Genomic DNA, 16,628 nt, shown 5'->3' on the forward strand with positions numbered 1-16,628 from the left:
TGTGGACTGGAGAGGACAGAGATTTTTCTGTCTGTTTTCTCTGAAGAAGGAGTTGTTTTTGCAGTCGTTATCTTTATTTTCAATAACAGCTTTATTAAAATGTAAGTTACACACCATCAGTTCACTCACTTAAAGTGTATCATTCAGTGATTTTTAGTATATTCATAGTTAATACAACTACCACCACAATTTCAAAACATTTTCATCACTCCAAAAAGAAACGCTGGGGGAAGAAAAAAGAAACCCTGTACTCATTAGCAGTCATGCTTTGTTTTTCCCAATTGCCCTAGCCCTAGGCAACCATTAATCAACTTTCTGTTTCAGTGGGTTTGCCTATTCTGGACATTGCATATTAATGGGATCATGCAATTTGTGAACTTTGTTTCTGGTGTCTTTCACTTAGTGTAATGTTTTAAAGACTCATCTATGCTGTTTTATGTATCAGTACTTCATTTCTGGGGGTTGTTTTTTTTTTTCTTTTGGCCGCTTGGCATGGCTGGTGGGATCTTAGTTCCCCAACCAGGGGTTGAAAACCAGGCCCCAGCAGTGAAAGCACCAAAATCCTAACTACTGGACCACCAGGGAATTCTCATGCTTCATTCCTTTCATGCCTGAAGAATATTATTCTGTTGTATAGCTATATGCCACTAAGTTGTTACGCATTTGGGTTGTTTCTGCTTTTTTACTATTATGAATAATATTGCTCTGGACCTTCATGTACAGGTTTTTGTGTAGACATATGTCTTTCATTTTTCTTGGGTATATACATAGTTGTGGAATTATTTGGTCTTATGGTAATTCTATGTTTAACCTTTTGAGGTACTGCCAGACTGTTTTCCAAAGTGTCTGCACCATTTTATATTCCCACAGATTCCAGTCCTTGCCAACACTTGTTTTGACTGTATTTTTATCATAGTCATCCTAGTTGTAAAGTGATATCTCATGACTTTGATTTGCATTTCCCCGATAGCTAATGATGTTAACCATCTTTCCATGGCTTGTTGGCAATTTGTATATCTTTTTCAAAGGGTTCATCTATTTTTAATCATCAGTTTGGACAAGGTAGATGAAGTTGTAAAACCTGATACTGTAAAAGAACAGATGAACATATAGAGAAATTAGGGAAAAGCATGTGTGTGTATGTGTGTGGTAAAAGATGCTATAAACAGGAAAAGATGAAGGACAGGCTCCCCAGAGAAATAACTAGCACTCTTTACCCATCTCAGGCATGAGCTTGAGAAACAGGGTGCTTGATGATCCTGTTATTTAGTTGTGACTTTACTTCCAAAGTGAAGCCTCTGCCATGATCTCTACCTTCTTCCACATGTCACTTTAAGACTACAGGTATCACAACCACTGCCAAGTTTCTATAGATCTATGGTCTGACAAGTAGAGAGGTCAGTTGCCACATGGATTAATAGTTTCATCTGTATTAAAGTGTGTATCAGAATTTCTTTCCTTCTTCAGTTGAATAATATTCCATTATACGATTATACCACATTTTGTTTATCCATTCATCCATTGATGGACGTTTGGCTTGTTTCAGCCTTTTTGCTATTATGCATAATTCTGCAATGAACATTGGTATACAAATATCTGTTTGAGTCCCTGCTTTCAGTTTTTTTCTGTTTATACCAAGAAGTAGACTTGCTGGATCATATGGTAATTAGTTATTAATGTATGTTTAATTTTTTGAGGAACTGCCATACTGTTTTCCAAAGTGACTATACCATTTTACATTTATACCAGCAATGAACAAGGGCTTCAATTTCTTTTTTTTTTTTTTTAATTTTATTTATTTAGGCTGTGCTGGGTCTTGGTTGCTGCGCAGGCTTTTCTCTAGGTGTGGGGCACAGGGCTTCTCACTACAATGGCTTTCTTCTGTGGAGCATGAACTCTAGAGTTCAAGGGCTTCAGCAGCTGTGGCTCCCCAGCTCTAGAGCACAGGCTTAGGAGTTGTGGTACATGGGCTTCGCGGCATGTAGGATCTTCCCGTGGGATCAAACCCGTGTCTCCTGCATTGGCAGGCATAGTCTTTACCACTGAGCCACAGGGAAGCCCCAAGGGCTTCAATTTCTATATCCTTGCCAACATGTTGTTTTCTGTGTTATTTTTTCTTTTTATGATAGTCTTTCTAATGGGTATGAAGTGGTATCTCATTTTGGTTTTGCTTTGTATTTCCCTAATGATTGGTGATGCTGAGTATTCTTTCATGTGTTTATTGATCATTTGTTTCTTTCTTTTACAAATGTCTATTCATGTCCTTTGCCCATTTGACAACTGTGTTGTTTGCATATATGTTTTTGGGTTGTGTGAGTTCTTTTTATATTCTAGATATTAATTCCTTTCAGATATATGGTTTACAGATATTTTCTCCCATTCTGTGGGTTATCTTTTTACCCAAAGTTGTCTCTGCCAGTTGTGTCCTTTGATGTATAGAAGTTTTAATTTTGATGAAGTAAAATTAGTCTAGTTTTTCTTTTGTTGCCTGTGCTTTTGATGTCATATGCAAGAAATCATTGCCAGGTCCAAACTCATTGATTTTTATATATTTAGGGAATTTCAATCCAAAAGAGTTTTTCTTTCGATTCTTAGATTTTACCACTTTTGGCCACGAACAGAGCTTAATTTTCAGGTTGACTCTGAGTCTAGGACATGGGCTGGGTAGTAATAAATGGGTTCCCTAATTTCTGGCCAGAAAAAAATTCCTGGGCTTATCTTTTAGTTTTTGATCCCAGATTTAGAATCAGCGATTCCTTTCTTTTTTAAAAAAGTTATTTATTATTTATCTCTGGTTGCATTAGGTCTTCATTGCTGCACATGGGCTTTTCTCTGGTTGCGGTCCAGTGGGGGCTACTCTTCATTGGAGTGCAGGGGCTTCTCATACGGTGGCTTCTCTTGTGGAGCACAGGCTCTAGGCACATGGACTTTAGTAGTTGCGGCCCATGGGCCTGTTTGCTCCATGGCATGTGAAATCTTCCCGGACCAGGGATTCAACCTGTGTCCCCTGCATTGGCATCCACTGTACCACCAGGGAAGTCCCAAGAATCAGCCATTTCTATAAGGAGTTCTCATTCTAGTTGGTGGGAGGAAATGGTATTAAGGGAGATAATTGCAACTGAGATATGAATTTAGGTCTTTTCAGTAAAGTAAATGTGTACTTTTTAGAAAGAAAAAGATAAATCATGATTCAAATTTAATAGAAGGATTAAAAGACTTTTATTTCTTTGGTTTTATATTTTTCCCTCTTCTCCTTTGTTGACCAGAGAGATACAGTCAAGATCCTCTTTTAATTTGAAATAACCCTTCTCTGTACCACTAATAGGAGTTGGCTGATTCCGTGGCCAAGAGTGAGAAATATGGAGGAGACCAGGTAGATGAACCTATTTCCCACTCTTGACTCTACCTGCTGATTCAAAGCTGGGCATTTATCCAGCTCTTCCTGGAGGAGGACTCTGCTTCTCCACCTGCCTTTGGCTTTACGTGTTCTGTGAAATGTCTAGCTCTCCTCTGGTTTATCTTGTTGTACAATTTCCTCTGCTTTCTCTCTGTCTTCTAGAAAGTGACCAGCAATTAAAAGACTGTATCCCTCAGCTGTTCTTATTACTGTTAGGTTGATTCCCTTGTGAATATCTTTACTGTTATGTCTTTGGGATTTGAGCAAGGTGGGCAGGTAAGTTCATGTGCCTGTTTTATTTAGCCTGTCGTCTTGAAATGAAGCTACTTTGTGCCATACCGTTTCTGACAATGCGTACTGAGTGCTGCATGCGTGCTAAGTCACTTCAGTGGTGTCTGACTTTGTGTGACCCCATGGACTGTAGCCTGTCAGGCTTCTCTGTCCATGGGATTCTCCAGGCAAGAATACTGGAGTGAAATGCCTTGCCCTCCTCCAGGGGATCTTCTCAACCCAGGGATCGAACCTGAGTCTCTTATGTCTCCTGCATTGGCAGGAGGGTTCTTTATCACAAGTGCCACCTGGGAAGCCCCATTTCTGACGATAGGACTGTTTTTCACTCCTTTTTTCTCTATTGGCTTAATGACTGAAATGGATTTTAAATTGTTCTCTGTGTTCACAGATAATAGCTATCACACACATTGAAACGTGACGCCAGCCACCCTAGAATACAGAGATTTCTACTCAGTTAAGGGATTGGATGACTTTATAAGACCTTTCTTGTCAGTAACTTTTTCTCAGACAAGCAGAATAATGATGCCTACTTATTTTCACTTATTGGAATGATGATAATAGGATCATCAAACATTTAGTGCTTAATATTTGCCAGACATTATTCTACATGCTTTCTGTGTATAAACTCATCCAACTCAATAACAGTAGTTATGGTTATTATCCCTATTTTACAGACGATGAAACTGAGGCACAGAGAGGTTAAGGAACTTGCCCAAGGTCACATAGCTGGTAAGGGGCAGAGCCAGGATCCCACCCAGTTAGTCTGCCCCAAGACCACTGTTTTCCACTACATTCTCTGAAGGGAAGCTCTTCAAGTTTTCTCAGGATGACCACCTTTTTAAATGTTATCAGTTATGGGTATAAGAAAACCCTTTTAAAGAATTATTGTTCATTTTTAATTAGAGGATAATTGCTGTACAATATTGTGTTGGTTTCTGCCATAAGGAAAACCCTTTTATACTTAGCTTTTGTCTAGTTTCAAGCCTGTTCTTTGTTATTGGTTGAATTACAAATTACTGCTGACTTTGATTACAGAAAGGAATGTTTTAAAAGATGTAGTTAGGTCTGAGTTCAATTTTAATTTATTGAGAGTTTTTGCAAATTATTGTAGTGTTGAAAAGTTGTGACATCTCCTAAAATGTCCTTTTCTACTATGTGTTTGAGAGTCTTAGGCAGCATTAAAACTTATGAATACAACACAAATCTTACAAGTCTTGGCTGCAGCTAACTTCTGAGGTCTTTCACAATGCATATTTATTTCCATGTAGCATGAATAGTGGATTCATAAATGGTGAATATTTTCCCAGTGAAAATTCTTTTCAAGAAAATACAGAGCAGAAATGTCCTTAAATGGATTGAACATATTTTAGCCCTTCAGGGAGATAAATGGGGAGGGAAGCTTTCAAAAAAGAGCAAGACAAGCACTGAGAATACTTTAAAAAAGGAAGGGATGTATCCCCGTGCTTACATACATGTTTGTGTGCATTTTAAACTTTGTTTGGCTTTACTGGGTCTTTGTTGCTGCACGTGGGCTTTCTCTAGTTGTGATGTACAGGGGCTACTCTTTGATACTGTACGTGGGTTTTTCGTTGCAGTGGCTTCTCTTGTGGAGCACAGGCTCTAGGCACTCGGGCTTTAGTAGTTGCAACACACAGGCTCAGTAGTTGTGGCACACGAGCTTAGTTGCTCCATGGCATGTGAAATCTTCCTGGACCAGGGATTGAACCTATGTCCCCTGCATTGGCAGTTGGATTCTTATTCACTGTGTCACCAGGGACGTCCCTTTTTAAACTTTTTATTTACAGAAATGTTTGATCATGTGCAACAGTAGAGCAGATAATACAGTGAACCTCATGCATGCCTATCACCAAGCTTCCAGCAACATTTTGTGAAGGGCTGTTATGATGACTGCCATGATGATGACTCCTGAGATGCGTGTCACCACCTTCTTTGCATATTGTTTCTGGCAAAGTCCCATTTGAAAATGATAGGACTTGAATGGTATTTCAATTCCATGATACTTCGTTGAATTCAACACTGTCTAGTTTTGATTACAGCAAAGATCAGCACAGGAACACCAGATCTATTAAGAATAAGTAGAAGCCAAAAAAGGGTCTTGTTTGTTCTGTCTGGTGAAGAACCCCAGCCTTAACTGTGGGACTAAAATGGTTTTGTTAGAAGCAATTATGATATAAGCAGAAGTTTTCATTGAATTGTCCAGCCAGCCCCTTGATTCTAAGATATAGAATCATTTATCACTTGGAGGTGGAAGTCCCTTTCTGGATTTTTGAATGAACAGGCATGTTGATGAAATACATGAGTTGCTGTAAGTAGTGTTTATATAGTCTGCATCTTCGGGTGTCTTCATCCTTGTGACTTTCAGCAGGTTTTCAGCTGACCAGTTTTGTTCTCAAATTATAGTATGTGTCTAGAACCACTTGAGAATCTTGTAAAAAAGGCGTATTTTTTTCTGCTCCTGGTTCCAAAGATAGATTCTTTAGATTTGGAGTGTACCCCAGGAATCAGTATTTTAACAGTTATTCCATTAAGAGGGACATTCTAATTCTAATGTCATAGAAGAAAGTCCTTAAGCTATGGTTGGCTTTTTCCTTTCATCCTAGTCTAACAAGGTTAATGTTAATATGGGATCTTATCAAAAATTGCTTAAAGTTTTCCATTCTTTTTTTCCCCCGCCATTCTTAATAACATGTTCTATGGGCATTATAACCACTCCTTGAACACTGATGTGACATGTAGACAGACTTACCCTAATACAGATGCATCTTTGGTCTTCTTTTTTTTCTCTTGGCTGGGCTGGGGCTTTGTTGCTGCACGTGGGCTTTCTCTAGCTGTGGTGTGCAGGGACTGCTCTCTAGTTGTGGTGCGCGAGCTTCTCATTGCGGTGGCTTCTCCTGTTGGGAAGCAGGGGCTCTAGGGTGCATGGCTTCAGTAGTTTCGGTGCATGGGCTTAGTTGCTCCTTGGCATGTGGGATCTTCCTGAACCAGGGATCGAACCCATGTCCCCTGCCTTGGCACGTGGAGTCTTAACCTCTGGACTACTAGGGAAGTCCTGTACCTTTGGTCTTTAACCATTCAATTATGATGCTCATGACCTGAGGACCAGACCTCGAGAATATAGGTACACAGGCTGTGATATGGATTCAAAGGGTCCAGTATGGAGATTCCCTGGTGCTTCAGTGATTAGCGACCCCATGCTTCCCCTGTAGGGGGCACAGGTTCAATCCCTGGTGGGGGAACCAAGATCCCACAAGCCAAACGGCATGGCCAACGAACAACCAACCAACCAAATTAAAAAGTAAGCAAAAAAAAAAAAAAAAAAAAAAAATCACAAAGGGTCCAGTATATATTTCTCTTTGGTTCCCTGGAATGTGTTAACTTGAGCCTTTGGCCTCCCCTGTTTGGTTATCTGCTGGACCAACCCTAAATGCAGTTTTGATGAAGTCACCTGCTGCCTCCAGCTCTATGTAGCCTTCTTCTGTAGGGAAGAGAAGGGGAGCATGGAGAGTGTGAACAGCAGGTGGTTCTTCACCTGGGACTCCAAATCCAAAACTGAAGGAAAGCTCTGGTGTTTTGGATACATGTTTGACTATGGAGTGTTTTGTCATCAGTTTCTAAAAGGAATCTGTGACCTTTCTCTCCCCACCTCCTTCTGCTCCCCCACTCTACATACATACACAACAGAGAGCCGTGTCCTAGAGCAGCCTATGTGAGAATCACCTGGCCTCGAGACAGCAGTTGTAGGGACACCAAATTGCAAAACCGTCTCTACTCTGTGGAATCAGAATTGCTCTTCACCATCTGGTAAAAATTGCAAGCCACAGCTGGGCTGGGTGGCCAGCTGTATTGCTTAACTTATATTCCATGTGTCCCCCTACATTTCCCAGTTTATCTTGCAGTTACATTAGCACATGTGACTAATTCTGACCAAAGGGAGGTGACATGTGCCACTTATGTTGGGAAGTGATGTGTGTCATTTATATTGGGAGGCAGTGAAGAGTGGATATGGGTTTCTTTTCTTGTGCTAAGGTGACTGTGGAAAGTACAAGTTCCAGTGATGTCCCTACAAGCTGAAGGGCTGCCAGACCCTCATTGAATGTTATGTGAGCAAGAAATAAATCATCTTAGGTTAGGCCACTCCTTTCAGGATTTGTTCCTGTAGCATAGCTTAACAAGGATAGTTCTGAATAGAATACTTCCATATGCATTTAGAGTTCTGGGAGTAAAGATGCAGGTACTGTGCGGTCTAGTGCAGGACATTTAGTACCTTGCGATCTTTTTCCTTCATCTGAATTGAAAGGTAGCCCTGGAAAACTTTTTTTTTTTTTTGGTTGTGGCATGTAGGATCTTAGTTCCCTGACCAGGGATCGAACCCATGCCCCCTGCATTGGGAGCTTGGAATCTTTTTTTTAAAATGTAGATTTTGTCACTTTAAAAAATTATTTATTTATTTATTTTTGGTTGTACTGAGACTTCGTTGCTGCACGGGCTTTTCTCTAGTTGTGGAGAGTGGGAGCTACTCTCCAGTTGTGATACACAGGCTTCTCATGACAGTGACTCCTCTTGTTGAGGAGCACAAGCCCTAGGGCACATAGGCTTCAGTAGTTGCAGCACATGCGCTTAGTAATTGTGGCTTCTGGGCTCTGGAGCACAGGCTCAGTAGTTGTGGTGCAGAGGCTTTGTTGCTCCAGGCGTGTGGGATCTTCCCGGATCAGGGATCAAACCCACATCTCCTTCACTGGCATGTAGATTCTTTATCACTGAGCCACCAGGGAAGTCCTGAGCTTGGAGTCTTACTCACTGGACTGCAAGGGAAGTCCCCAAAACTTATTTTTTATTATTCACCTTCTGCTGTTAAATGAGAAGTTGCATAGGGAAAGTAGCAGCCTTGTTGAGATATAACTCACATACCGTGTGTTACAGTATACTCAGGGTTGTTCGGCAGTCACACTGTCTAACTTCAAAGTCTTGTTATTACCCTAAACAGAAACCCTGCACTCGTTAGCAGTGACTCTCCATTCCATAAATCTGCTTGTTTCTATGGATCTTCCATTCTGGGCATTACGTACCAGTCAGGGTATATAATATGTAGCTTCTTGTGTCTGGCTTCTCTTGCACTTAGTACAGTGTTTTCAAAATTTGTCCATGTTTTATAATAGCATGTATCAGTACTTCATTCCTTTATATGTGCATAATATATATTTAATGTTACATTGTATATCTGTGCCACATTTTGTTTATTCATGTATCAGTTGATAAGAGATTTGTGTTGTTTCTGTTTTTGATTACTTTTGAATAAGGCTGCTGTGAACATTGATGTGTAGGTTTTTGTGTGAATTTATATTTTTCTGTCTCTTGAATATATACATTGGAGTGGAATTGCTGGGTCATGTGGTAACACTGTACTTATTTTGAGGAGCTGCCAAACTGTTTCCCAAAGTGCTATACTTTTTACAATCCTACCAGCAATGTATGAGAGTTCCAGTTTCTCTACATTCTCACCAACACTTGTTATTGTTTCTCTTTTTGATTGAAGTAATCATCTTTGATGAAGCAGCTATATGCAAACCAGTCTGTATTAATGTATATTTTAACTTGTTAAGGTGTTCTTTAAGCCGTTGTAATATCTACTGGCATTTTTATAAAAATGTTCGCCATGAGCTTAGCACTAAAATAAAAAATGTAATGAATAATAGCAATTCCTCCACGTTTTTAGTCTTTACAAATTTTGTTTTTTAAATAATGCATTCTAGAAGGGGGAGAAAAGGAGTAGGTGATTCTCCAAGTGTGATTGTTGTCTCATTTTTTAAATTAATTTATTTCTTGGCTGTGCTGTGCCTCCGCTGCTTTTCTTGGGTTTTCTCTCTTTGCGGCAAGTCAGGGATCTCTCTAGCTGTGGTGCTGGGGCTCCTCGTGGTGGGGGCTTCTGTTGTGGAGCGCAGGCTCTAGGCTCATGGGCATGAGCAGTTGGGGCGCACTGACACTGCAGGTGTGGCGCGCGGGCCTGGAGCCTGGGTTCAGTATCTGGTGCATGGGCTTAGTCGCAGCATGGGAACTTTCCTGGACCAGGGACCAAACGTGTGTCCCCTGTACTGGCAAATGGACCTTATGCACTGCACCATCAGGCAAGTCTGTACTTGTGCTCTTAAAGCATAAACTTGTCTCTATAAATTATGTACTTCTAATTTGTCAGATAGATTATACCTTAAATATATAGGCTTGAGCCTTTTAAAATCACAATGAAATCCTGAAAGGTTGTGCATACTGAACTAGTTGAGTTGTTACATTAAATATATCCTGGGGTTCACTACTTAAAGGAGCTTCTGTGTATCTTTCAAGATGGTCAGTAACCCTCTGATTATTTGTTTCATAGATTGATGTATTTGTATATTATATTTTAAAGAAGAGGTGTACCCCATTATGTTGGGAATACAAGTGTTTCAAGTAGTATTATATACATAGTTGATCCTCACATAGATTCTCACAAATCTCAGATCCTATGTTTGCAGATTAGCTTACTGGCTAAAATTTATTTTCAACACAAAATAAATACTTGCAGAGCTCTTGTGGTCAGTTGTAGACATGTGCAAAGTGGCAAAAAATTTGAATTGCCCAACTTGCACATCCCCAGCTGGGGTTGAACAGGGTGACGCTCTGCCTTCTCATTTCAGCTCTCAGACTATAAACAAGTATTCTTTTCATAGTCTATTGAGTGCCACGTTTTTTGCATTTTTATACTTTTGTTGGCAGTTTCACTGTTTAAAATGGCCCCTAAGTATATTGCTGAAGTGCTCTCTAGTGTTCCTAAGTCCAGGAAGGCTGTGATGTACCTAACAGAGAAAATCCATGTGTTTGATGAGCTTAATTAGACATGAATTATAGTGCTGTTGCCTGTGAGTTCAGTGTTAATGAATCAACAATATATGTTAAGTAAGGTATCTTTAAATAGAAACATAAAACAGTGTTATATGTTAATTGGTTGGTGAAAATGTTTTGACCAGGCACTTACAGGATGTTAACTTTGCATGTCTTCTAGGAGTACTGATTTAGTATTTGCTAATTCCCTGTTCATAGCAACTTTACATAACTACAGAGTCCTCTGTATTGATGAGTTGCTTTTCTCTTATTGCCTTCAAGATTCTCTCTTTGGCTTTTGGCAATTGGATTATAATATGTCTAGACTGATTTTTTTTTTTTTTTTAAGTTTATCCTACTTGGAGTTTGTTGAGCTTCATAAATGTATAGATTCATGTGCTTTTCATCAAATTTGAGAAGTTTGGGAACTTCATTTCTTCGAATTCAGACTTAAATTGAAGAAAGTAGGGAAAACCATTAGACCATTCAGGTATGATCTAAATCAAATTCCTTATTGATTATGCAGTGGAAGTGACAAATAGATTCAAGGATTAGATCTGATAGACAGAATGCCTGAAGAACTATGGTTGGAGGTTTGTGACGTTGTACAGGAGGCAGTGATCAAGACCATCCCCAAGAAAAAGAAATGCAAAAAGGTTGTCTGAGGAGGCCTTACAGATAGCTGAGAAAAGAAGAGAAGCTAAAGGTAAAGGAGAAAAGGAAGGATATACTGATCTGAATGCAGAGTTCCAAAGAATAGCACGGAGAGGTGAGAAAGCCTTCCTCAGTGATCAATGAGAAGAAATAGAAGAAAACAATAGAATGGGAAAGACTAGAGATCTCTTCAAGAAAATTAGAGATACCAAGGGAACATTTCATGCAAAAATGGGCACAATAAAGGACAGAAATGGTAGGGACCTAACAGAAGCAGAAGATATTAAGAAGGCAAGAATACACAGAAGAACTATACCAAAAAGACCTTCATGACCCAGATAACCACGATGGTGTGATTACCCACCTAGAGCCAGACATCCTGGAATGCGAAGTCAAGTGGGCCTTAGGAAGCATCACTACAAACAAAGCCAGTGGAGGTGAAGGAATTCCAGTTGAGCTATTTCAAATCCTAAAAGATGTTGTTGTGAAAGTGCTGCACTCAATATGCCAGCAAATTTGGGAAACTCAGCAGTGGCTACAGGACTGGACAAGGTCAGTTTTCATTCCAGTCTCAAAGAAAGGCAATGCCAAAGAATGTTCAAACTACTGCACAGTTGCACTCATCTCACACACTAGCAAAGTAAAGCTCAAAATTCTCCAAGCGAGGCTTCAACAGTACGTGAACTGTGAACTTCCAGATGTTCAAGCCGGATTTCGAAAAGGCAGAGGAACCAGAGATCAAATTGCCAACATACATTAGATCACAGAAAAAGCAAGAGAGTTCCAGAAAAATATCTACTTCTGCTTTATTGACTACGCCAAAGCCTTTGACTGTGTGGGTCACAACAAATTATGGAAAATTCTGAAAGAGATGGGAATACCTGACCACCTTACCTCCTTCCTGAGAAATCTGTATGCAGGTCAAGAAGCAACAGTTAGAACTAACTGGACATGGAACAACAGACTGGTTCCAAATAGGAAAAGGAGTACGTTAAGGCTATATATTGTCACCTGGCTTATTTAACTTCTATGCAGAGTACATCACAAGAAACGCTGTGCTGGATGAAGCACAACCTGGAATCAAGGTTGCTGGTAGAAATATCAATAACCTCGTATATGCAGATGACACCACCGTTATGGCAGAATGCAAAGAAGAACTAAAGAGCCTCTTGATGAAAGTGAAAGAAGAGAGTGAAAAAGCTGGCTTAAAACTCAACATTCAGAAAACGAAGATCATGGCATCTGCTCCCATTGCTTTGTGGCAAATAGAGGGAGAAACCATGGAAAGAGTGAGAGGTTTTATTTTGGGGGGCTCCAAAATAACTTCAGATAGTGACTACAGCCATGAAATTAAAAGATGCTTGCTCCTTAGAAGAAAAGCTATGACCAACCTAGACAGCATATTGAAAAGCAAAGCCGTTACTTTGCCAACAAAGGTCCATCTAGTCAAAGCTATGGTTTTTCCAATAGTCCTGTCTAGATGTGAGAGTTGGACTATAAAGAAAGCTGAGCACAGAAGAATTGATGCTTTTGAACTGTGGTGTTGGAGAAGACTCTTGAGAGTCCCTTGGACTGCAAGGAGATCAAATCAGTCAATCCTAAAGGAAATCAGTTCTGAATATTCATTGGAAGGACTGATGCTGAAACTCAAACTCCAGTACTTTGGCCACCTGATGCGAAGAACTGACTTCTTGGAAAAGACCCTGATGCTGGGAATGATTGAAGGCAGGAGGAGAAGGGGACGACAGAGGATGAGATGGTTGGATGGCATCACTGACTTGATGGACATGAGTTTAAGCAAGTTCTGGGAATTGGTGATGGACAGGGAAGCCTGGCGTGCTGCAGTCCATGGGGTTGCAAAGAGTCAGAACGACTGAGCGCCTGAATGGAACTGATTTCTTCAAATACTTTTTTTGTGCCTTTTTCCCTCTCTTCTCCTTCTCTGATGCTGGTATGCTTGATGGTGTCCCACAGTCTCTGAGACTTTTTTCTTCCTGTTTCTCAGTCTAGGTAATCTCAATTGGTTAATCTTTAATTTCAGTGATTCCAGTTCACATCTGGTGTTGAGCCCTTAGTTAATTTTTTAATATCAGTTATTATATTTTTCAACTCTAGAATTTATTTGGTTCTGTTTTTTTGATTATCTCTTTTGTTAGTATTCTGAATTTGCTGAGACATCATTCTCATATTTTTCTTTAAATTCTTTTTTCCTTTTTAATGATTTTACTTTTTTTTAAAACTTGAAGTATAGTTGTGTGACCATCACCACCATCTAATTCTAGAATGTCTTTATCACATTAAAAAAAAAGCTGTATTAATTGATAACCACTCCCTATTTCCTTCCTCTCCTTAGGTCCTGACAGCTACTGATCTACTTTTTTCTCTCTTTGCATTTGATTTATATGAATGTTTCGTGTCAGTGGAATGTCACACTATCTGGCCTTCTATCTCTGGCTTCTTTCTCTTACCATAATGTCTTCGAGGTTCAGTCACACTGTAGCATTTATCAGTGTGCTCAGTCACTCAGTTGTGGCCAACTCTTTGCAACCCCATGGACTGTAGCCTGCCAGGGTCCTCTGTCCATGGAATTTTCCAGGCAAGAATACTGGAGTGGGTTGCCATTTCCTTCTCCAAGCATTTATCAATGTTTCATTTTTTACGGTTGAATAATATACCATTGTATGGCTGTACCACATTTTGTTTATTCATTCATCAGTTGATAGACTTGGGTTGTTCCACTTTTGGGCTATTATGAATAATGATGCTATGGACATTCATGTGTAATTTGTTTTTTTTTTTTTAAGCGAACTGATGTTTTTCAGTTTTCTTGGATATATGCTTAAGAGTGGAATTGCTTGGTCTCAGTGGCAACTCTATGTTTAACATTTTGAGGCACTGCCAAACTGTTTTTCACAGTTGTAGCATCATTTCACATTCTCACCAGCAACTTAGGAGAGTTCTGGTTTCTCCACATTCTCACCCACATTTATTTTCTGTTTTGTTTTTTGTTTGTTTTCACTGTAGTCATGCTAGCATGTGTGAAGTGATACCTTATTGTGATTTATTTGTTTTTCCCTAGTAACTGTCCATGTTGGGCATCATTTCATTTGGCTATTGGCCAGTTGTATGTCTTTCAAGAAACATCAGTTCATATAATTTGCGCATATTTTAATAGGTTGTCTTTTTTTAAAAAAAATTTTAAAGTTCTTTTTATATTCTGGATACTGGACCCTTAACAGATACATGATTTTCCATTATTTTTGCCCATGTTGTGGGTTGTCTTTTCACCTTGGTAGTAACCTTTGATGCACAAATGTTTTTAGTTTTGATGAAGTCCAGCTTATCTATTTTTTCTTTTATTGTCTGTGTTTTAAGATGTCATGTCCAAGAAACCATTGCCTAACCTAAGATCACAAAAATTTGCACCTATATTTTCTAAGAGCTTTATAAGTTTGAGTTCTAACATTGAGGTGTTTGATCCATTTTGAGTTACTTTTTGTTTATAATATAAGAGAGGGGTTCTTATTCATATTTTTTTTTTTTTGCATGAGGATATTTAGTTGTCCCATCATCATTTATTGAAAAGATCGTTCTTTCTCAACTGAATGGTTTTGCACCCTTGTCTAAAATCAGCTGACCATAGGTGTCTAGGTTTATTCCAAACTCTCAGTTGCGTTCCATTTATGTATATGTGTCTTTCCTTATGCTAGTGCTCTGCTGTCTTTGTTACTGTAGCTTTACACACCTAGGTTTTCAAATTAGGAAGTGTGAGCCCTCTAACATCTTGTTTTCAGTACTTGGTAGGTTATCTTGGGTCTCTTGTACTTCCATATACATTTTAGGATCAGCTTGCCTATTTCTGTGGAAAAGGTTCAAATTTTGATAGAGACTGCATTGAATTTGCAGATGAATTTGGTGAAGTATATTTTTAACCATAATCAATTTCATTTACATAAACTTTGAAAGCATGTAAAGTGGGAAAAAGTTTAATGTTTTTGATGTTTATTAAAAAATTAAGTGAGTGTGTGGGCCTTACTTGACCTTCTTGAATCATCTGGCAGAGGAATGGGGGTGGACTCTCAGAGCCAGGAGCACCAGTGTGCAACACACAACAGAGAAAGGTGTTCCTCAGGGCTTTTCAAGACACTCACTGTGGCCGGTTCAAGGTGATAATTTTCTTACACAGGACACACAGTTTCTATGTGAGCAGCCTTCCATTCTTCAGCACTCCTCCTGAGTGTTTCTCTTGAGTGGGGATAGATATGATTGCCTTATTGTATGTAATGAATTTGAAAAATGAACATTTGGGAACATATTTCTTACATATAGCTGTTTGATATCTCATTTCTTGAAAAGTTTATGAGAGTTTTTGAGAGTCAAAATTCTCTTGAACACAGAGCTACAAATGGTGCCAGTTTATTTGGATTTATATGCTAGCTGGGTTAGGGTTGTACTTTTAGAGTATATGTTTGTATTCACAACACTTTTCTCATCTCTTGCTCTTATAACCTGTCTACCTTCCTGGGTTCCTAATGGAATTGTAGAATCGTAAAGGAGACATGGTAATTGGCTATAATGAATGAAAAGGTGGTTGTTTTCAGTCACTCAGTCGTGTGACCCTGTGACCTGACTCTGTGACCCCCATGGACTGCAGCATACCAGGCTTCCCTGTCTTCCACTGTCTCCTGGAATTTGCTCAAACTCATGTGCATTGAATCGGTGATGTCATGGTATGACATATTTATTTTTATCTACCAAAAAAGCAAAGTGGAAAGAAAGAAAATCTAGTAATCAAAAAGTAGACCAAGCTATATACAGACATCATGTAGACTACATATGTCATTCAATAAAATATGTTTGAACTATTATTATGTCTGAGAGAGGAGATCATTAAGGCAAGTGTAAACCTAATTAGCTGTGCAGGGAGAATCACACTGCTTCACTATTGTTGGTTCAGAAATGACAACCAGAGATATTTAGACCTTGCTTTTTGTACCTATCCAGAGCCAGGGGTTGTGTAGAAGCCTCCTTAGGGTGTAGGAACTGGCACAGCCTCTTAGACTATCCTTCGATCATCTGGAGGGGAAATTGGTACTGGATGAGGATGAGAAGCATCCTGTCTGCAAACCTGTCAGACACTTACCTCTCCAGGCTCTGACTTTCTGATGCTGCACCTTGGCCGACCTGGGTATCCTGAACAGACCTAAAGTCATCCTGCTTCAGGGTCTTTGCTGTGGTAGTCCTTTCCCTTGATGAGCCCTGGCCATCACTCTTGCACTTTTCAAAACCTGTCATACAATCATGGCCTACATCCTTAAGGTAGAGTAACATTTTCTTCATAACAACCTTGATTTCTCAGTCTTTTGCTCATCGCTCCCATTGCCCAACCCCCCTTAAGGTTTTATGAGTGCTG

General features: G+C 39.5%; 1 protein-coding gene across 3 annotated transcripts in view; it reads left to right on the forward strand.

The window, feature by feature from the left end:
- GARRE1 (granule associated Rac and RHOG effector 1) overlaps positions 1–16,628 on the forward strand; it is an 81,358-nt gene that overhangs the window by 14,499 nt on the left and 50,231 nt on the right. The gene's annotated exons all lie outside the window — the stretch shown is intronic.

The sequence above is a fragment of the Dama dama genome, chromosome 4, assembly GCF_033118175.1.
Source record: "Dama dama isolate Ldn47 chromosome 4, ASM3311817v1, whole genome shotgun sequence".
NCBI lineage: Eukaryota > Metazoa > Chordata > Mammalia > Artiodactyla > Cervidae > Dama > Dama dama.